This window comes from Chiloscyllium plagiosum, chromosome 5 (assembly GCF_004010195.1).
Source record: "Chiloscyllium plagiosum isolate BGI_BamShark_2017 chromosome 5, ASM401019v2, whole genome shotgun sequence".
NCBI classification, from domain to species: Eukaryota; Metazoa; Chordata; class Chondrichthyes; order Orectolobiformes; family Hemiscylliidae; genus Chiloscyllium; species Chiloscyllium plagiosum.
Window position 1 is genome coordinate 48,953,229 of NC_057714.1, and position 22,881 is coordinate 48,976,109.

The 22,881-nt window shown below is 41.8% G+C and overlaps 1 long non-coding RNA gene across 1 annotated transcript; it reads left to right on the plus strand.

Annotated features, from left to right (window-relative positions):
- The first annotated feature begins 1,282 nt into the window (after window positions 1-1,282).
- LOC122549877 lies at window positions 1,283-5,992 on the plus strand. Its single transcript, XR_006311691.1, has 2 exons — window positions 1,283-1,431; window positions 4,544-5,992. It is a non-coding gene; the product is annotated as an uncharacterized LOC122549877 (long non-coding RNA).
- Window positions 5,993-22,881: the final 16,889 nt, after the last annotated feature.

Here is a 22,881-nt window from a genome sequence, read left to right on the forward strand (position 1 = left end):
AAAGGGTTCAGAAAAGATTTACAAGGATGTTGCCAGGGTTGGAGGATTTGAGCTATAGGAAGAGGTTGAACAGGCTGGGGCTGTTTTCCCTGGAGCGTCGGAGGCTGAGTGGTGACCTTGTAGAGGTTTACAAAATTATGAGGGACATGGATGGGGTAAATAGGCAAAGTCTTTTTCCTGGCGTTGGGGAGTCCAGAACTAGAGGATATAGGTTTAGGGTGAGAGGGGAAAGATATAAAAGAGACCTAAGGGTCAATGTTTTCACGCAGAGAGTGGTACATGTATGGAATGAGCCACCAGAGGATGTAGTGGAGGCTGGTACAATTGCAACACTTAAGAGGCATTTGGATGGATATATGAACAGGAAGGGTTTAGAGGGATATGGGCCGGGTGCTGGCAAGTGGGACTAGATCGGGTTGGGATATTTGGTCGGCATGGACGGGTTGGACTGAAGGGTCTGTTTCCATGCTGTACATCTCTATGACTCTAAATATAGTGAATAGTTGAGGCCATGTTGCAGGGCAACATATGTTTCCTCCTACCTGTCCTCTCTGATCTATGTTTCCTCTCATTCTATCAACTTCTGAAGCAGATCAATACGTTACCTCCAATTCCATGGTCATAGTTCATTCCTCAGAAAGAACGTTTTCGCAGCTGGTTACTCTCAAGTGAGAACTCATTCTGTCTATCATTCTTTGTACATCAAATTCCAGGAGCTCATGCTTTGGGTCCACACTTACTGAGATCAAACACCTCCTAGGTTTCTGCAAAAGCAGCTATTTAAATATACTTGCTGATCAGATCTTAAAGGCACCGGCTCTGGCAGTACAGAATAAGGGTTTGTTGACCTGTTTATTTTGTGCAATACCTGTCAGTATGACACGAAAAATCTCTGCTGGGCCATCTTTTGATACCATCCACAATTCAGGAACACAGCCAGTTGTTCAAACCTGACCAAACAAGACATCGTGGCAGGAGAAGAACAATGATGTACTATGATCATTGCCGGAGATTGTTCACCAATGTTTATAAAAATCTATAAACAGGAAGGCACTTTCCCCCTTTGCATTCAAGTTTTGAATTCAGTTTCATCCATTCTGTCCTGCTGTTGTCACCCACTATAAGCATTTCATGTACAAGATAATGCCTGGAATTATTCCAAGGCAGTAATTGAATCAAGAGTTTAAGATGATGTCATAAACTGCAGAAGTGAATCAGGAGCAGGTTAGAGCATTTTGTCTTAAGCATTGAAGCCAGATTACAGCCTTGATGTCTCTTCTTATCCTTTGTTTATAATCTGTGTGAAGGCAGAGGGATATTCAGTCTGGCTCACATCTTGTGCCTGCAGCAACTGTCAGTACCAATGCCAACTGTCAGCACTCTGTAATCATGATGATGTCTGCACAAGGAGACAGAGTGACCGTAATGAAGGTACTGCATGCTTAATGAGAAATAATAAGCAGTTGAATATTGGAACATTCCATCTCTGGGATATATTCTAAATCCTTAACTTCTGGTACATTATAGCTTTATCTTGATTTAAATGATTTATACTGATAGCAATATTTGATTATATGTGGGTGAGTAGACTAGCAGCCATTTGTAATGTTAAATTACGTGATCTGAAGCTTACCAGTCAAATCTAGGTTTGAAAGTAAGAAGGACTTGCATTTAGTGCTGTATGTCTCAATAAGCCTCAAATATTAGGAATTAAGTTGGAGTGCATTGCCTGTTGTGAATGTAGATTCCATTATTTACTCAGTGAGATTCTACAAGTAACATTAAATCAAATGTCCACTTAACTATTTTTGTTGTGGTTTTAATTGAGAAAATAATCTTGGCATAGACACTAGGAAAACTCCTTTCCATTGAAAGTATCACTTGAGATCCGTAATATTTCACCCCAAAAAACATAGACAAAAGTACTGACTAAACTTTTAATTGAAGGGCGAGACTTTGAACTATGTATAAATTGCTGCATTGGAGTGTCACCCAGGTTATATGAATAAATTGTGCTTAATTCCGATTGGTAATGCTTTTGATATGATATGAAAGATGTGTGCCAACATACACTGAATGTGGGTGTGGCAGCTGTTACAAGTGACCATTGACATTGGCAAGAGATGTGAGACAAACTGATGCTGATGCCTTTTAAGATTTTGATTGGCGAGCTAACAGTGCTATTTTGTGTTTATCGGCAGCGCTCACTGGTTGACCAGTGGGAACCAGGCTGCGATGGTGCATTTCATGGCATCCACTTCTTGTAGGGCAGGGACGTGGTTTTTGAATCATTGATTTGATTCCTTGCTGTCGTGTGAACAAGGTCTCTGGGTTGTGAGCACAAATAGCAAGGTAGCTTTTGTTGTCCATCCCTAATTATCCTTCGGGAGAGGGTGACATGTCACCTTCCTGAACACTGCAGTCCATCCATTGCTGGTGCCCCCACAGTGCAGCTAGGAAGGAAGGACCAGGAACTTTACCCAGTGACAGTCAAGGAGTAATGTTATAGTTCCAAGTCAGGACACTGTATGACTACAAGAGGAGCTTGCTGGTGGTGGTGGTACTCTCATGCAACCGCTGCCCTTGTCCTTCTAGGTGGTAGGAATGATACATTTTGAAGGTCCTGTCAAATGACCGTTGGTGTGTTGTTGCAAGGTATCCTTTTGATGTGAAACACTGCTACCACTGCCAGTGATGGAGGGAGTAAAGGAGGTTTAATGAGATGGACATTTGGATGGCTTTAGTATTGATTGTGTCAAGCTTCATGAGTGTTGTTGGAGCTGCACTCATCCAGTCAAAGAGAGATTATTCCATTACACGCAGGGCATGTGCCTTATAGAGGCTGGACATACTTTAGAGAGCCAGGAGGTGAATTACTCACTGTAGAATTCTTGGCTTCTGGCTTACCCTTATGGCCATTGTATTTATATGGCTAATCAAGTTCAGCCTCTGCACTCCCCCACCCAATAAATTGATAATGGGGGATTCAGCGACCATAATATCATTGTCAATAGGAGATACCTATTGTGTGGGTGGCACGTATAACTTTCCATTTATCAAAGCAAGTCTGAATGCTGTCCAGCTGTTGCTGCATTTTGACAAAGACTGCTCCACTAACTGGGGAGTTGCAAATACTGCTGTACCATTCAATGATGGTTGCAAAATTCCTACTTAAAGTGGAGGGAGGTTTATAAGACCCAAAGATATAGGAGCAGAATTAGGCCATTCAGCTCATTGAGTCTGCACTGCCATTCAATCATGGCTGATATGTTTCTCAATCCTCTTCCCCCTACTTTCTCCCCATAACCCTTGAACCCCTTACTGATCAAGAACCTATCTATTTCCGTCTTAATGACACTTAATGACTTGGTCTCCACAAACTTCTGTGCCAATAAATTGCACAGATTCACCACCCCCAGGCTGAAGAAATTAATCCTCATTGCTGTTCTAAACGATGCTCCATTCACTGTGAGGCTGTGTCCACGTGCACTAGTCTCTCCTACTAGTGGAAATATCTTCTCCATGTCCACTCTATCAAGGCCTCTCAGTATCCTGTAACTTTCAATCTGATCCACCCTGCATCCTTCAACCGCTCCTCATATTACACGCCCTTCATTCCCAGGATTATTCTTGTAAACCTTCTCTGGATCTCCTCCAACACCATCACATCTTCCTTAGATAGGGCCTAAAAATGCTCACAATATTCCAAACATAGTCTGGCCAGAGCCTTACACAGCCTCAGCAGTACATCTCTGTTCTTGTATTCTCGCCCTCTCGACATTTGCTTTCCCAACTGCCAGTCAAGCTTTCATGTTAACCTTAAGAAAATCCTGAGCTAGGACTCCTATGTTCCTTTGTGCTTCAGATTTCCAAATCCTTTCCCCATTTAGAAAATAGTCTTTGCCTCTATTCTTCCTACCAAAGTGCATAACCTCACATTTTTCCACATTGTATTCCATCTGCCATTTTTTCCCCACTCTCCTAGCCTACAGCCTCCCCGTTTCTCCAACACTACCTGTCCCTCCACCTATCTTTGTGTCATCTACAAACTTAGCATGGTGCCCTCAGTTCCTTCATCCAGATCTTTAATGTATAATGTGCATAGTTGTGGCCCCAATACTGACCCCTGTGGAACACCATTAGTCATCGATTGCCCATCCTGAAAAAGATGCCTTTATATCTATACTCTGCCTTCTGCCAGTCAGCCAATGCTCTAAACTAGCTCCTAACACAATGGGCTCTTATCTTATTTAGCAGCCTCCTGTTGCCACCTTACCAAAGCCTTCTGGAAATCCAAATAGATCATGTCAACTGGCTCTCCTTTTCCTAACTTGCTTGTTACCTCCTCAAAGAATTCTAATAGATTTGTCAGGCATGACCTCCCCTTGACAAAGCTTTGCTGACCCAGCCCTATTTTACCATGCACTTCCAAGTACTCTGCAATTTCATCCTTAATAATGGACTCTAAAATCTTACCAATGACTAAGGTCAGGCTAACTGGCCCATAATTTCCCATTTTCTGTCTCCTTCCTTTTTTAAACAGGATATTACATCAGCCATTTTTCAGTCCTCTGGGACCCTATCTGACTCCAGTGATTTATGAAAGATCATCATCAATACCTCCAGGTCACTGAAGATTGATGGGCACTAAACACTGCTGACGATTGATGGGCCTAGGACACTATTCTGATGAACTCCTGAAGAGATGTCCTGGAACTGAGATGACTGACCTCCAACAGCCACAGCCATCTTCCTATGTAGCAGGCATGACTCCAACAAACAGGGAGCTTACCCTGATTCCCACTGATTTCAATTTTCTAGGGCTGTGTCACATCTTTCAAATTTTCAGGCATTGATTTTCAGGCACTGGAGACCCCCTTAGATGAGTTGACCAGGAAGTGAGGTAAATAGTTCATGGACAGAGATTTGTTAAATATTTTGTTAGTACAATCTTCGCAAATCCTTTCTTCACTCTCTGTTTCATAGTTATTTCAATTAACCTGTTTGGATATATTGTGGTACACTTCCAGAATAGATAAGACTTGAATTTGGACTTTCTGGCACAGCAGGTTGGGACACTATCCTGTGCTACAAGTACCCAAACTTTCCCTTTTATACTGTGACACCAAAGGAGTGAAAGTCAATACCATGTAATGTTGTTATGCAACCAACAACTGAACATAGGAACAAGGAATTGCTAGACAAAGGGATGTGCAGCATCTATCTAATTTAACTTCACTCATCCTTCAAGTATCAAAATCCAGCAGCACTCAAGTTGGTCATTCATCGTCAAAAAAATCTCTAGCATTTTTAATTAATCCCAAGACAAAGTCCTGTGATGGAGGGCTTTAGAAACTGGATATCCAATGACATCTGTTCCTCCAAAGCAGTTTTTCTTACCATGTGTAAAACTACTACATCCAAGATCTTCCATATTCTGATACTTGGTACTTCAGGGCAATTTTTTTTAAAAGTTCATTGTGTTCTTGTTTGTGGCCTGACAACATAAGGAAATGAAATGAAATATTGCATAAATAAACAATTGATACAAAAATACACCTTTCCATAAACAAGTCCTCTAACAATAAAATTAATAATGTTTTTTATTCATTCAGGATGATTGTCAGCTAATTTCTCAATATAAGGTGTCATTTTTAAAGTTTGAACAACCTCTTTTGGACGTGAAACACAAGTTAGTGACTCAATGCAAATACATTCTCCCATAAGAAAACTACTTCCAAACACAACGCACCACTTAAAAAAAAACTTTTTTGTCAAAAGGAAAGAATGAATGCTGAAGAATGAATGAACCCTGAAGTAAAGATAGCATTCTGATTGTGGCATTTTATGTTAGTAATTTCTGCACAAAATGGACCCAGTCATGATGTACCTTTTTAAATAGCTATTGGTCAAATCAAATACTAATCATGGTGAGCTCATGAATGTAACTAACAATGCTTATAGCCAATAAATAACATCTTGTTGACATTGATTTCAATAGTTATGAATTTATCTGATATTTATACATTTTAAACAATGTGATTAAATTAAATCAGGCTACAGATGACTGATATGTTGTAAGTACCAAGGTTATGATTGTGCACCAGGCGACTAAGTGGATCTTTAACAAACTGCAGGCAATTTCCACGCCACCTGCAGAACAGCCCGGAGGCTGTGACAGCATGGGAGATTACTGCAGTCAGGAACAGATTATAAAGACATTGGTATGTCCCACAGTAGCAGCTAATAGTATCGAGTCATAGAAGGATGACAGCACAGAAGAAGGTTATTCAGCCCGTCGTGTCCATGCTGACTCTCTGCGAGAGCTACTGAGCTAGTCTCAAGCCTAAATAATGTATTTTGGTTCTAACAACTTGCTTGCTTTTACCTTACGCTGCCTCTGGGTTCTTGCTAATTGTTTTAAATCAGCATCTTCGGGTTTTTGATCCTTCTTCCAATACAAACAGATTTTCCCTTTCAACTCCGTCCAACCCTTCACGAATGGAACACTTGTAGTAAATCGTGATTTGATTTGATTTGACTTATTACTGTCACGTGTACTGAGGTACAGTGAAATGTGTTGTCTAATGTGCTTGACAGGCAGATCATGCTATACAAACGCATCAGTAACAGAACCTAATGCAGGATACAATGTTACAGCTGCTGAGAAGGCGCAGAGCAAGATCAATATTAACATTAAAGAGGTCCATTCAAGAGTCTGATAACAGCGGGGAAGAAGCTGTTCTTGGGTCTTCTGTCAAGTTTCTCCAAAGAGATCAGTGGTGTCATATTAAATAGGTTTGAAGCTCAGCAAAAGCTATGAAGGGATACTGTTAAGACAATTAAGTGGACAGAAAACGCTGAGTGGAATTAAATGTCAGTGAATGTGAGGTGGAGCATTTGAGTGAGAAAATCATGTTAAAATTAAAATTATATTTTAAATGGAGAAAGATGGTGCATGTGGTCCAGCAGAGAGATTAGCAAGTTCAGTTTCAAAGATGCTAAAATCAGACCCCTAAGTGAATAAAGCCATTAAAAATTCACTGAAAATACTACATCTTTTGGCAAGAGTTATAGAGCATAAAAATTGAGGTGTAATATTAATTCTGTAAAACAAAAATCAATAAAACACAAGACTAGCGCATGCAATTTTAAGCTCCAAACCATAATGTGGAAGCAATAGAGATGGGGAGCATAGATTGACAGGAGTAATTTCTGCAATGAGGAAATGCATATACAAAGGAATTCTTGAAAAATTAGGAGTATTTTCATTGGAATGGAAACGATTACATGGTGGTTTGCTATGCGTAATTTAAATTCTGAAAGTTTGGAAGAGATAAACAATAGATTGTTTACAATGCTTGAGAAGTTTAAACAAATGAATGTAGATAAAAATTAACAGTAAGAGATTCAATAATGACAACAATGTAATTATATCATGCCTTTAGCCTAAGGCACTTCACAGGAATATTATACAACAATGTATTTCACCAAGCCTCACAAGAGGATATTAGGTTCAATAACAAAAATCTTGGTCAAAGAGGTAGGTCTTAAGAAGAGTCTTAAAGGAGGAAAACAATGTAAAGGGATGGAGTGATGTATGATGGAAATTCTAGAGCGCGGAGCATAGGAAACTTAAGGTATATCACCAATTATGGTGCAATATGATTGAGAATGCACAAAAGGCCAGAATGAGAGGAGAGCAGATATTTCAGAGGGTTGTGAAGTTGGAGGAGTTCCAGAGATATAGGAGGGTTGAGGCGATGGATTGATTTAAATACAAGGATGAGAATTGTAAAATCAAGGTGATGCTTAACCAGGAGCCAGTGAAAGTTAGCAAGCATGGGGTGACAGGTGAGTGGAACTTGTTATGAATGAGCAACAGGGCTTTGCATAGCTTCAGGTTTACAGACAGTAGAATGTGGGAGGCCAACCACTAGTGCATTGGAATAGTGAAGCCTCAAGCTAACAAAGTGTCACAACTATAATAACTATAATAATTATATCTCGTATTTTGTAAAATAATCTCTATTTAAATATGAACAAGGTGTTCAAAAACATGGCTCCAAATAATCCGACAACTATCTATTGACTTATTTCGACCAGAAAGGTAGGCAGACTGACCCATTATCTCTGCATTAACCATAAAGGGAGACATTTTGAATTTGTTTAACCTTTGGAAAATACAAATCCTTCTAAAGGTATGAAAATTCAAAGTTTCTGAGAAAAACAAGAGATTGGAAGGATGCCCTTAGGGAATTCCAGAGTACCAACTTTGCTTTCTGGAATAATGATTCATAAAAAGTTAACAAAGCAACTGATCTCAAATTTGATTAAGTTCTGAGCTTTGAAAAGCAGGGTCAGAGAGGAGGCTGTCAAGAAGGAGATGGAAAAAAGCCAAAGCAGCTAACAATTGCTAGACTGAGCCAGTCTACAAAAACACCATAAATGCTTCAGTCTTCCCAATACTTCATTGGAGGAAATTTCTTCTCATCTAGAAGCAGATGTCAGATAAGCAGGCTTATAACCTAACTACAGTGGAAGGACTGAGAGTACAGCTGGGTCAGGACAGACAGTGAAATGCGAGAGTGTAAGCACATTACTGAAGAAAGTGAATTAAGGAACATCCATGCTAACAGTTGAGACAAAGTTAGGTAGGTGGCTGGAGATAAAGAGATTTGCAGGCCCAGAAGGCTATGTTAACTGATATTAAATTAAAAATCACACAACACCAGGTTATAGTCCAACAGGTTTAATTGGAGACACACTCGCTTTAAACCTGTTGGACTATAACCTGGTGTTGTGTGATTTTTAACTTTGTACACCCCAGTCCAGCACCAGTATCTCCAAATCTTAACTGATATTGTGCAAGATAAATGTTGACACTGGGTATATGGACCAATTGCCAATTTCTGTTTTGTATTGTCTAAACAGTTCTAATCAATTTCTCATACATTTGACTTTGCTACAAACATAGTGGTTGTCACAATATGTGGTATTCAGTTTCATGTATAGTACCAAGCTTTAAAGATCTCCACCCCCTCTATTTGGACCTCCTTGGTTATTGTTCTCTGTAATTCCTGCTGCTCCTCCTACCATTTATCAAACAATAGATTTAATGCTGCATGCAGCTTGTCTAAGCCTCCAGTAGTCAATAACCATTGTGTCATGTTGTTGACCAGCTGACCTTTGCCTGTTCCCTGAGAACACTAACCTCCAGTTTAAGTGGAAGTGATCAATGAAATATGAAAGGAGAAATTCTCTTGGAAATCTGCACATTTCCCCTTTAATTGATGTTTATCGAACGGCTAACATTAAAAACACAGCACCGTATATATACTGTGTGTGACATCCTTTAGCTGTGATTAAGCATGTCTGGAGCTCCACTATTTTTTACTGAAAGATCATAAATTCAATCTTCAAAATATGGTAATGTGTCCTATTGTAAATAGAGCATGAACATAATGGAATTAAAAGTACCAGGGTGTCAATGTAAATTGTGCAGTAAGCATTTTAAAATATCTTAACTATCTCTATGCCAAGCATACCTAATATCTCCTCTATAGCAGGGAGAATGGTCATTGCTCTTTTTACAGCATTTCTGGGTCCAGTTATAAACATTTGTTCTCCATCCATTCAGATTTGCCATCTGTAACAAAACATCTTTGTATTTAAAACTGGGGAACATCTATTTTTGGAAGTGTTGTGTTTAATTATGATTGGAAGATTCAATCTAATATTTATAATCTACAAACTAACAAATGTGCATTAACTGAAATAGACTGAAATTAACTGGTGACACAATAGCAACATGACAGCTACCATTTGACAAGTCAATAAACATTCCGAGATTAAAAATATTTGCAGTTGTAAGTGGAGATAACCATATTTTTTTTGTGTTCGTTTTAGCTGCACAAGCTGCGCAATAGATGAAAAATATTTGTTTTGGATTTCCTATTGCATACTTTCAGCATTATCTTAGCTCCATAATTCATGTTGTGAATGATCACACCTCTCACACAGCTGTCTTCTGGTTAATCTATGAGGCCTCCTACTGGTTGCAAAGGAAATCATGCCAATGGACTTACTTTTTACAAAAAAAAATCCACCACTTAATTATTGAAACTGTGCAATTAGTCAGCGGGGAATGAAGACTGATACGTCCAAGACTGTGATCAATAACTTTCTCCAATCAATCGTCACCCAGAGGCTGGTTTAGAGCTTCATTATCTTCATAGAATGTTAAGAGAACAACTATTGATAGATGCATAGGGACACTGTTGAGTACAATATTTAAATATACCATTTCTCTGAAAATTACAGCAGTTGTCTACCTATTGCTGGAATAACTACCTGCAGTTTTACCACAGGAAATATTGAAGCGACAAACAGAGATGACTGGAGCAACACTTCCTGACGCTGTCCCCTCTGGCTGGTTGCCGACAGACACATTTATTTGATCTGCAGTCATGGCTTGCAATTAAATGTCATTTAACCATGCTAAGTATAGCTCTTTCAAAAATAAAATAACGTAAGAATTAGTCTATGTTCTCTATTGCTCCAGCATTTCCCCAGTTTAGAAACCTATTTTGTTTTCAGGTACATAAGCAACCTGCACAATTGCTCATTAACCTCTTTTACACTACATTCCAGGCTAAAATAAGCCATCAGACTCAATGTGGGATATTTAATTGACAGCGGCGCTTTGGGAATGAACCTATGAATCCTATTAGAGCCAAATTCATTATTTTAAGACCACCCTTAGGATGCAAAGCTCATAATCTGATCCTCAAGAGGATGCAGCTTAGGGGCTTCATAACATCGCAGGCTCCAAATCATCAGATTTGCTGTAATTAACCTGAACTAATTGTGTCAGGCATCAGGTCGGCCGCCCAGGCCTGGTTTCCAGCAATACTCCTGTCTTCAGGGTGGTATTAACTGAAAGCACTAATCACAATGTGCAACTTGACATTCCATCTGCTTTTCTCCATCTCAATGAGGCAAAATCTTGCTTGTTGCACAGTTAAAATTGCTATGATTTTCTGAGGTTGAGTATAATTTAAAATATTCAGGCATCGAAATAAAATCCAGGGAAGAATCTGTGACAGTGATTTCGTACAGCATCAGATAAGTTAGGAGACATGGAATTAAATCTCAACCTGGATTCTTTTTCTCCTCCCCAGTTTACATTGTTGCTCACCAACTCAGCTGCACCTTCTAGCAATTAAATAAAACCGAACAAACAAAAGAGATTTACAGTTTTGGGGCTGGTCAGATTATCATGGAAAACAGGGATTGAATCGTGTGGAGATGACAATGATGGAGGAAGTGGGAGCCCTGCATTTCCTCTTTTTGGGAAGGCTAGCAGCATCTTGCACCACTCAGGCACTAAATATAACAACACTGAACCCTTTCCATGGATCTAGAACCCCAGGGAGTGCCATACCCTGTCTGCCAAGAGCTGTAGACAACCAGAGGCTGGCAGCTCTTCTACACCCAGCATGCCAGTGGGGAGGCAGTCTCATACCCATCAGAGAGCTCAGATTGAGGAAGGACCCAGGATTAGGCGGGTGATGGTGGTGAGTGGGTCAAGAGATGGGATTTGCAGGAGAGGAGGTTTCAGCAGCAAGACTAGGGTGTCATAGTGGACTCTACTTCCCAATGCCTGGATCAAGCAGTGAATGCCTTCTAATTAGGGAATGCTGCCTCCAACTGGGAACCTGTAAGGATACACACCAGGGCAAGTTCAATGCTCTTCACATAGCAAGCCCCTCACCCCTAGCAGCAAGATGCCAAAGGGCCTTAATTGCCAGCAGAGTGGGAAAGTCATCCATCCACCATCCCCCCCAGGATTTAATTGGGGCAGAAGCAGGAAACACCTTCCTACCCAATTAAATGCCCCCTGCCACCAAACACACCCATTGGGAGTGGGCAACTCAGGAATCTGCCAATAGACTTGGGGGAATATTGAATTTGCAGGAATGGCCAGTAATTTTCACACAATTGTAGATGAATCTGAAAGGGTTTGGAAAGGTTGATACTCAATTGAGAGCAATAAACGGCTCCCACTGTGGTATAGACTTGGTCAGAGTAAAGAGGAGCTAGTTGGAGATTGCACCCTCCTAATAGTTTCTGTACTAATGTCAATCATAGTCAAGTTGCCTAGCAAAAGCTGCAGTAGTGAAATGAACATGATATTACTTACTCAAGACTTCTGTTTAGACCAGAAAGAATTTCCTAATTCATATGTGACCACTTGGATTGAAGAAACTCACATACAACATGGTAGCAATAATGGTCTGTGCCAGGATAGAGTGATCAGCAGTGAGCAACATTCCTTCAAAGCTGTGTGTGCAGCCACTCAGATGTTCTATACATGGGGATCAGCATTCGGCACGCTGTTTGTGGGATTAACTTCCAGTTCGGGATGTTGCTGCTGTGCACAGACCCAGTTAGAGAGAATATTGGCAGTGACCAAAACTTTTTGTAAATAGTACCAGCTATGACAAACTTAAAATCAGAAATTGCTGGAAAATTGCAGTACTTCTGGCAGCATCTGTGGAAAGGAATCAGAGTTAACATTTCAGGTCCAGAGACCCTTCTTCAGAACTGATGGAAAAGAATGCTGAAGATTGGGTAGGGGTCGGGGGACAGTAAACGACAGGTGGAGGTAGAGTTCTAAAAGAGAGAAAAAGTGTTGGACAGACAAAGGAGTAATTAATACCTGCTAATGGGTGTTCTTAGTAGCTGACAATGGGTAGTGTGTGGCAGCAGCCCATGTGATGCCAAGGGCTGGTGTGTGGGGTTGGGAAAAAGCATGGGGAAAGCTGGTCAAGCCTTAAAGTTGTTGAACTGGATATTAATTCAAGAAGGCTGTCAAGTTCCCAAACAGAAAATGAGGTGCTATTCTTCCAGGTTGCACGGAGCTTTGCTGGAGCACTGCAGCAAGCCTGAGATAGAGGTGCTGGCCAGGGAGCAGGGTGGTGTGATAAACTGGCAGAAGTCAAGATTAGAGTGGTGCTGGAAATGCACAGGAGTTCAGGCAGAATCCAAGGAGCAGGAAAATCAACGTTTCGGGCAGGAGCCCTTCATCGGGAATGAGGCTGGAAGCCTTGGGGATGGAGAGATAAAAGGGAGGTGGTGGGGCAGGGGAGAATGGAGCTGGGAGTACAATAGGTGAATGGAGGAAGGGGTAAAGGTGATAGGTCGGAGAGGAGGGTGGCAAGTCTGTTTCGGGACATGGTTGAAGAGCTTCAGGGCAGAGGAAATGACCTCGGGATTGCAGTGAGAGAGGGACTCACTGAGATCTTTGTAAGGAGATGAGGAGAACTTCTTCAAGGTAGTCATCCTTGCAAGAGGATTCATAGTAAGGTTAAAATCAACTAAGCGGAAGTGAGGATGCAGATGCTGGAGATTAGAGTCAAGATTAGAGTGGTGCTGGAAAAGCACAGCAGGTCAGGCAGCATCTGAGGAGCAGGAAAATTGACGTTTCGGGCAGGGGCCCTTCATCAGGAATGTGGCTGGAAGTCTTGGGGGTGGAGAGATAAATGGGAGGGAGTGGGGTGGAGGAGAAGGGAGCTGGAGTACAATAGGTGGATGGAGGAGGGGGTAAAGGTGATAGGTCAGAGAGGAGGTTGGCACGTCTGTTTCTGGTCATGGTTGAAGAGCTTCAGGGCAGGGGAGATGACCTGGGGTTTGCAGTGAGAGAGAGAGACTCACTGCCAGGCAACTGGAAGCTCAGTGTCTTTTGTATGGGGGCAGAATGTAAATGTGATGTGAAGTGTTCACCTAGTCTATGCTTTGTTTCCTCAATGTAGAGGAGACCACATTGTGAGAGCATTGTGAGAGACTAGATTGATTGAAGGGAGAGAGTGAGCACTGCTGATGTTGAGGATCAGATTGAGTAAAATGCAGCTTTGAGATTGAGTGAAGTGCAGATAAAGTGCTGCTTCGTCTGGAAGGCACATTGGGCCTTGGCTGGTGAGGGGGTGGAGGTGAATGGGCAGGTATTACATCTTCTACAGTTGCAGGGGAAGATGCCAAAGGGCTGTGGGGGAGTGTTGGGAGTGAAAGAGGAGTGGACCATGGTGTCCAAGAGAAAACAGTGCTTGCAGAATGCTGACAAGGGAGGGGAGGGGAATATATGTCTGAAACTTAACGTAGGTTTTATTCATGTGACATACAAATTTTGCAATAATGGAATAAGTTTTATAATTATAAGTAGTTAGAGCATAAAAATGGATTTCTTATTCCATACTAGTGGTAAGTTATCCTTATGATCTTCACTGAGATCTACCTTTCCTTTTCAAGATGAGGATTTCTCTTTGCCCTATGGACTATCCCTCATGGACTGAAATTGATTCTGGAAGCCAAACCGTGTTTTATGGACCAGCTCATGCTCATCAGCCACTTCAGCTGCTACCCTTGTTATTTTAACTCTCTGCTCTTCCACATGAGTTTGCACTACTTCAGGCAGTGAATTTTTTAAATCCTCCAAAATAATTACCTCTCTAAGGGCATCATAGGTTTGCTCGATTTTTAAAGCTTTTATCCATCTATCAAAGTTACTCTCTTTTATCCTTTCAAACTCAGTGTATGTTTTACCTGGATCCCTCAAGCTCATATACACTTAAATTGGCTTTTTTCACCTCCTCATACTCAGCAGATACCTCCTCTGATAGAGATGCGAATACTTCACTAGCCCTTCCTACAAGCTTCATTTGGATCAACAAAACCCACATTGCCACTGGCCACTGCATTTGTTTAACCACCTTTTCAAATGAGATGAAAAAAGGCTTCCACATCCTTCTCATCAAATTTAGGCAACGCTTGAACATACATAAACAGTTTCTCACTTGGCTTCTGACTACCAAGGGCTTTCTCACCTTCACTCTCCTTCTCACTAAGGTTACCTTCAGCCTTCATCTCCAGGCTTTTAAGCTGACTTTCCTTTTTAATGTGTCGGTTTTTGAGGTTCAAAAACTCCCTTTTCCCTCTCTTCTGCTGCTCTCTCTTTTTCCTTGTCTTCTGCTTTTAATCATAACTCAAACTGTTTCATTTCTGCTTCCCTTTCCTTATCTCTTGTGTCTAACTCAAACTGCTTCTTTTGCAATTAAATTCTTGCATTCTGCACAGGTTCTGATGATTTCCCCAGCAAGTTTCAATGCTGAGCGACTGGTGTAATTATTTCTCCTTTCCTCACAGAAGCAGGCACGTCCAATTCCAGCTTGTCTGCTCATTCCTGCAGCTTGGTCTTATTCACTTTTTGCAAAACCTCCAAGTCACCACATCCACTTCCAGAAAACCTTTGGCGACTGAAAGAGCAATTACTATCCCAAGCTTTGTCTACCCAACCAAGCCCACACCCGAAATAAAGACACTAGTACCTTCCACTCGTTGTTTAAAATCCTGCAAAGAGCCCCCATCTGTTATGGACTAGGCCAGACCACTCAAAACATTCTTGAACAGGCAGCCCAGACCATAACTTTATAATTTGTTTCGGTAAATGTACGATGAAAATTATCCGGAGTCAGTTAGCTTGGTTGACTACCAGGTTTTGAAACAGACAAAAATGTATTCATTAAAGTACTCAATGAAACCCAAAGAACAGAATAAAGAAGCCCTACAGAACTCAGTCTATCCAAATTAGACTTAATTATGCTGTTCCGAATATACAGAACAGTCACACTAAGCAAACCCCCTTTAAAAAAAAGTAAAAATGGATCACATGCTTACAAGTTGAAGTTAGAAGAGCAGAAGGGGTTTGCCATCTGTTCCCACACAACTCACTATTGAATTCCTAACTAGTTCTGGACTGAACTGTTCAGCTAGAGAGTTGACCACTTCCCTTTCACTATACAGGTCACTTCTAAAACATGACCATTTTGGCCTGAAGTCTCATCTGTTTACATGAAAATAAAAAGGCCTCTCAATACCGTTTAATCTTTGTACCAAACCAGTCTAATCAAAACTGGGAAAGGTTGATGACCCCTCTGAAAAGAAACAAGGACATCGTATCCTTGAGAAAAGGAACAGTTTTTAGAAAAAAAGGGACCAGCTTTGTGACACTAGACCATTTTGGGTTTAAAGGAACTCACATACAACAATTTGCACTTAAGGTACTACTTAAGGTGAACATGAGGAAAACCGATTCATCCTTTTGTTTTGAATGGATCTCCTAAAGATTTGGCAAAGAACAGAGGAGCAAAAAAAAAGCACTTAAAATTACTGTAAAGATAATTTGTTTTGAACCTGAGAAACAACTTTGAATGGAAAGTGACTACATTATGACAGTTTTGATTATAATATTAAAAAATCTCTTGTGTATTGGTGGAAAGAACGTTATACTTAAGTAGCGCCAATCTGGTATCCCACCATGGAAGTACCCACAATTAAACGTAAGTTGCCAATGCAATTCAGAAAATCCTTAAAGATTTGCACTGGTGTAATGGAACGTGTTGTTCTAAGGGATTAAATCTTATTAAGGGCGCACAACAAAGAACAGACCAATATGCCCTAAAATCCGCTTTACACTGCAATCAAAAGAGTTATCTTGTCCCAACAGAATGGGCTGGTAAAATGAACAAAAATATAGTAGACATTAAATTCACAGTAAACACCAAAGGAAGGAAAACTGTTTAAATTTGAAATTTTACAATTAGTTCGGATTTATATAAAAATATTTAGTACACTTTCTAGATTTTTTTTCGTAAACTCAGTTTTAAGGGGACAGTGTTTCTGACAACATTAATTTCACTGAATAGTGATGTAGTATGCATTACTGCCTGTTAATCGTAACCAGTACAAACACTCGGCCTGGGAATTGGATTTGGAGGTCAGCGGCAACTTGACATAGCAGTAGATTTGCTCCCTCCATCCCTTCGGTTTAATCACAAACAGATGATGATGATGTTTTGAGAATTGAACCTTATTTTAAAAACCCTTATACAGAGGAACCTCGATTATCCGAAGGACACAGGCAAGAAATATTTCGTTCGGTTAACGAAATTCCGAATAATCGAATATCGGATAATATAGTTTAGCCGAGCATCGGGACCTGGCGATCTTGCTGGATAATCCAATATTGAGATAATCGAATGCTAGATAATCAAAGTTCCTCTGTCTATTGATGTTTTGAGTTTGCCCATGTATTTTGGTCCTGCATTTTCAGTCTGAAACATTTTTTAATTTCAAAAATATACTTTATTCATAAAATTATTTGGATCGCTATACAATTGGTCAGGCCATTCTTGTACACACATTACATTGCTTTACATACAGACATTGAAATTTATTTTTCCTATATACAAGTCTGTACATTTACTATCCAGCTCTTCTGCTGAGGTGTCCGCGGAGCCCAAATGACTGGGTTCTTCTTAGGCAGGCAGATGTTACACGCTGGTCTTTCCCCACAGCGCCTTGGCGGCAGCTGCCCCAAGCTTCAGCGCGTCCCTCAACACGTAGTCCTGGACCTTGGAATGTGCCAGTCTGTAACACTCAGTCGGGGTCAACTCCTTCAGCTGGAAGATCAACAGGTTTCGGACAGCCAAAGTGCATCTTTCACCGAGTTGATGATCCTCCAGGCACAGTTGATGTTCGCCTTGGTGTGCGTCCCGGGGGACAGACCGTAGAGCACGGAGTCCTGCATCACAGCACTGCTCGGGACGAACCTCGACAAACACCACTGCATTCCTCCCCAGACTTCTTCTGCATAGGCACATTCCAGAAGGAGGACAGTCTCATCCCCCCCGCAGCCGCTTCGAGGGCAGCGTGCGGTGCGGCTGAGAGTCCGGGCGTGCATAAAGGATCTCACAGGCAGAGCCCTTCTCACCACCAGCCAAGCCATGTCTTGGTGCTTGTTGGAAAGTTCTGGCGATGAGGCATTCTGCCAAATGGCTTTGACAGTCTGCTCAAGGAACCGCTCAATAGGATCTGCCCTCTCCTTTTCCCGAAGGGTCTCAAGGACATTACGTGCTGACCACTTCCTGATGGACTTGTTTTTTTATTTCAAAAATATACTTTATTTATAAAATATTTTGATGATCTGTACAATTGGTCATGCCATACATATGTAAACATTCCATTTCTTTGCATACAGAGACAGAGTAATCATTCATATATACAGGTCTGTACGATTACTATCCACATATTTAGCTGAGGGGTCAGCTGAGCCCCCTTACTGCGTCGGCCCCCAGTGCTTAGGCAGGCAGACGTCACACAGTGGTCTTTCCCCACCGCTCCTTGGCGGCAGCTGCCCCAAACTTCCGCGCGTCCCTCAACACGTAGTCCTGGACCTTGGAATGTGCCAGTCTGCAACACTCAGTCGGGGTCAACTCCTTCAGCTGGAAGATCAACAGGTTTCAGACAGACCAAAGAGTGTCTTTCATTGAGTTGATGATCCACCAGGCACAGTTAATGTTTATCTCAGTGTGCGTCCCGGGGAACAGACCATAGAGCATGGAGTTCCGCGTCACGGCGCTGCTAGAGACAAACCTTGACAAACACCACTGCATTGCTCTCCAGACGTCTTCTGCATAGGCACATTCCAGAAGGAGGTGTGTGACAGTCTCAGCCCCCCGCAGCCGCTTCGAGGGCAGCGTGCGGTGCGGCTGAGAGTCCGGGCGTGCATAAAGGATCTCACAGGCGAGCCCTTCTCACCACCAGCCAAGCCATGTCTTGGTACTTGTTGGAAAGTTCTGGCAATGAGGCATTCTGCCAAATGGCTTTGACAGTCTGCTTAGGGAACCGCTCGATAGGATCCACCCTCTCCTTTTCCCGAAGGTCTCAAGGACACTACGTGCTGACCACTTCCTGATGGACTTGTGGTCAAAGGTGTTTTTCTTCATAAACTTCTAAATTACTTGGAGCGTTCCTCAGCAGCGAGGCCAGGCCCATCCTTTGCAACACCGGGGACAGGTAGAACCTCAGTACGTAGTGACACTTGGTGTTTGTGTACCGGGGATCCATGCACAGCTTGATGCAGCCATACACAAAGGTGGCCATCAGGGTGAGGGTGGCATTGGGTGTATTTTTTCCCCCGTTGCCCAGATCTTTGTACAGCGAGTCCCTTCGACCCAGTCCATCTTTGACCTCCGTACAAATTGGAAGATGGCCCGTGTGACTGCAGTGGCACAAGTTCTAGGAATAGGCCAGACCTGTGCCACATATAACAGCAATGACAGTGCCTCACACCTGATGACCAGGTTTTTCAGTTGGACTTGTGGTCAATTTTTTTTATTTCAAAATATACTTTATTCATAGAAATAAATCTTTGGTACTTGTACAATTTGTCATGTCGTTCATAGATATATACATTGCATGTCTTAACATTACAAAGAACAGATTGAATTACTCGAATTTACAGTTATCCTATTTACAGTTCTCTTTATTAACCATCCAGTCTCTTATTATTTAGCTGTGGCTTCAGCAGAACCCACCTACTGAGTGGGTGCCCTGTTATACTATAGCAAATGAACCTTTTTTAATCCCAGTTTATGGGGTTACCGTTGTCCATTTGACTGTCCTGTCTCTGGATCCCCATGGTGAGCACGAACTGCTGGACCCTCGCTGGGCTGAGGTAGCTATCCAGGCTCTCACTGGGGTCATTTACCTGCTCTGGAGTCATTGAGCCAAGGCAAGGGTCCGCACCGTCCAGTTCTGTGTCTGACAATGGGACTGTCAGAGGATCGCAGCTCTCAGTTGTCTGTAGTTGTGGGGCAGTGGGTACCCCCTGGTTCTCACTGGGTGGAAGGCGGACTTCGGGAGGTCCGTTGTTTCCTGGTTGGGAGGAAATGCCCTCTCTTTATCTACGGCGCTCTGTCTCTTCTTCTGGTGGTGATGACATTCTGTGCGCCTGTCATCCCCATCTGAAGAGCTGGCCGTCCCTCCCTCACTGTGCAGTGAATGTCTGTTAAAGAAAGTCCACTGTAGCTTATGGCTGCTCTCAGTAAGGCAAAATCATTCACATTAAGGTAAGTGTTTCTTAAAGAAAAAGCGAATAACAAAGAACTGCCTGAAACTGGCTATACATGAAAATCCTGTGGAAAAAGTAGAAGCTGTTGAGAGCCTGGTTTTATTTTATAATTATGTTATACTCATCAGTTTTTCAAAACAAACATTTGATATTGAGAAGCCAATGCAGGAATAGGAAGTTATTGATTAGCATTAAGCCACTGTCAGAAATCACAAGAGCTGGCAATGATCAATTTGACTATGAGTGCACCTTACACCAGGAGAAACTGAAATATTAAATTTAATTGAAATGTCCATCAACAGTTTCAAGATTTTATCTGTTTTAACATCTGTTAATATTGAGGTTATTGATAATTGACACCCAGCCTGCTTGTGTGACCAATAACTTTACAGTTCTGAAAGATAAACATCTTGAATTGCAGAGACTGAATTCATGCACCAAGCATTCGGTCAAATTTATTGTACTACAATCCCAAGGCAGTGTACAAGTTCAGTGTTTGAGCAGTATGACTGCTTTGATTTCAGCCTCACCTTAAACAGGCTACAGAATAAGACAAAACCACACAGATCAATAACTATCTAGCACTTTTATTGCAAACTAATCCCTCAGGCAAACATTTCATCACAACCTGCCATTTGTTCAGGTTGCAGTCGCATGAAGTTTTAAATAAACTTGGCCCTGTGTTATTTGAGTTTGGAAAACTGTTCAATGAAAAGTCACCAGTGAGTCAGAAGGAATTTATGTATAAAACACCAGCAGTAAATGTTTACAGTTCCCACTTCCCTTGTTTTTTTGGTTGTCCTTTGTTCCATCTTCCCACAATAGAACCAGTGAAATTCTTGAAACAGCAGTTTGGCCAGCACATAGTGAGAACTGGCCGAACACTGTTGCTTTATTCTGGACAGAGTGGAAATCTTGTGTTTAAGTTTAACCAGATAAAAGGCCTTAACCCTGAAGCAGGGAAAACAGCCAGTCCATTTCAGAAATGAAGGAACACCTCCAGAAACTATTAACTGGCCAATAAGGAAAAACAAAGCAAGTAGCAGTGGCCTTAATATCAAACCTTCCTTGGAAGAGAGTCAGGCAGGATTATAAAGTGCAATGCACAGAATGTGAGTCTGCCCTGCCATTTTCCTGGCAGCAGATAGCAGGGTGGCCAGATATCCCAGCATGCTTCACTGACAGGTTGAATTGTGTCGCCACAGAATGCAGAATCAAAATGTACCAATTTCTCCAAATCCAAGATTCCCCAACATGAAATTGAGGGCAGCATTATTCATGCTACTCCTTATGAGAAAGTAGGAGCCAAAGCTACAGTCTGCAAAGAAGGTTACCTCAGAGTTTAACAGGATCTTGATCAGATGGGCTAATAGGCCGAGAAGTGGCAGATGGAGTTTAATTTAGATAATTGTGAGGTGTTGTATTTTTGAAAGGCAAGTCAGGGCAGGAGTTATATATTTAATGGTAAGGTCATGGGGACTGTTGATAAACAGAGATTTTGGAGTGCAGGTTCATAGTTCCTTGAAAGTGGAGTCGCAGGTAGATAGGATAGTGCAGAAGGTGTTTGGTATGCTTTCCTTTATTGGTCTGTGTGTTGAATATAGGAGTTGGGAGATTCTAATGTGGCTGTACAGGACATTCGTAAGGCCACTTTTGGAATATTGCATTCACTTCTGGTCTCCTTGCTATACAAAGGAAGTTGTGAAACTTGAAAGGGTTCAGTAAAGTTTTACTAGGATGTTGTCAGGATTGGAGAGTTTCAGCTATAGGGAAAGGCTGAATAGGCTGGGACTGTTTTCCCTGGAGTGTGGGAGGCTGAGGGGGAACCTTTTAGAGGTTAATAATATCATGAGGGGCATGGATAGGTTAAATAGACAAGATCTTTTCCCCAGCATATTGGAGCCCAAAACCATAGGGCATAGGTTTAAGGTGAGAGGGGAAAGATTTAAAAGGAATCTAAGAGGCGACTTTTTCACACAGAAGGTGGTGTGTGTATGGAAAGAGCTGCCAGAGGAAATGATGGAGGCTGGTACAATTACAGCATTTCAAAGGCATCTGGATGGGTATATGAATAGGAAGGGTTAGAGGGATACGGGCCAGGTGCTGGAAAATGGGAGCAGATTAATTTAGAATATCTGGTCGGCGTGGACGAGTCAGACTGAAGGGTTTGTTTCCGTACTGTATGTCTCTGTGAACCTATGACTCTTCCCATTCCAGCCCTGATTGTAGACCAAACCCCCCAAACTGCAGGGTTGTGCTTTTGTAAAAAACATCACCCTCCATCCCCAATCACAAGCTTTTTTCCCATCCCAATTGCCACCTCCCCCATCTAATTATCTCAACCACTGGCCTTCCCGTGCAAATAAAGCAACTTTTCCACTTCCCTCCGTGGTAAACAATTGTCCTGTACTTTAAAGGATTCTCTGTTATTTTGACTGTTGGTCTCACATCCCTGAAGGATTGCCTTTTGTCTCTTGGTTCTACATCAGGTTGTGCAGACTGAACCTCAGATCTCCTTCATTTTTGCTTCTTTTATTTTCCGTAAGCACATACATTAAGGCCATTAGCCAACAGCGGGCATTATAATCACTAGACTCTTCCTTCCCAGCTGGCTCTTATTGTGTCCAGAAACCAAAACCCCACCCCCATTGTGGTTCTCATGGTCGCCAGAAATTGTACCCCCACCCAGCTCGATGGTTACATTAGACCGTCCAAATTACTCTCATGATTAACAGAAGACATGCCCTCTGATCTTTATGGTCACTAGCAGCACCCAGCTCAGATCTTATGGCTACCAGAGAGCACTGGCCCCCACTGGCAAAAGCAAATCCATTCTTATGACCATTTGGCCCAGAGTCATTTATCCTATTTTGGTCACCCATGATCTCGGCATGTCTGGACTAAGCAAC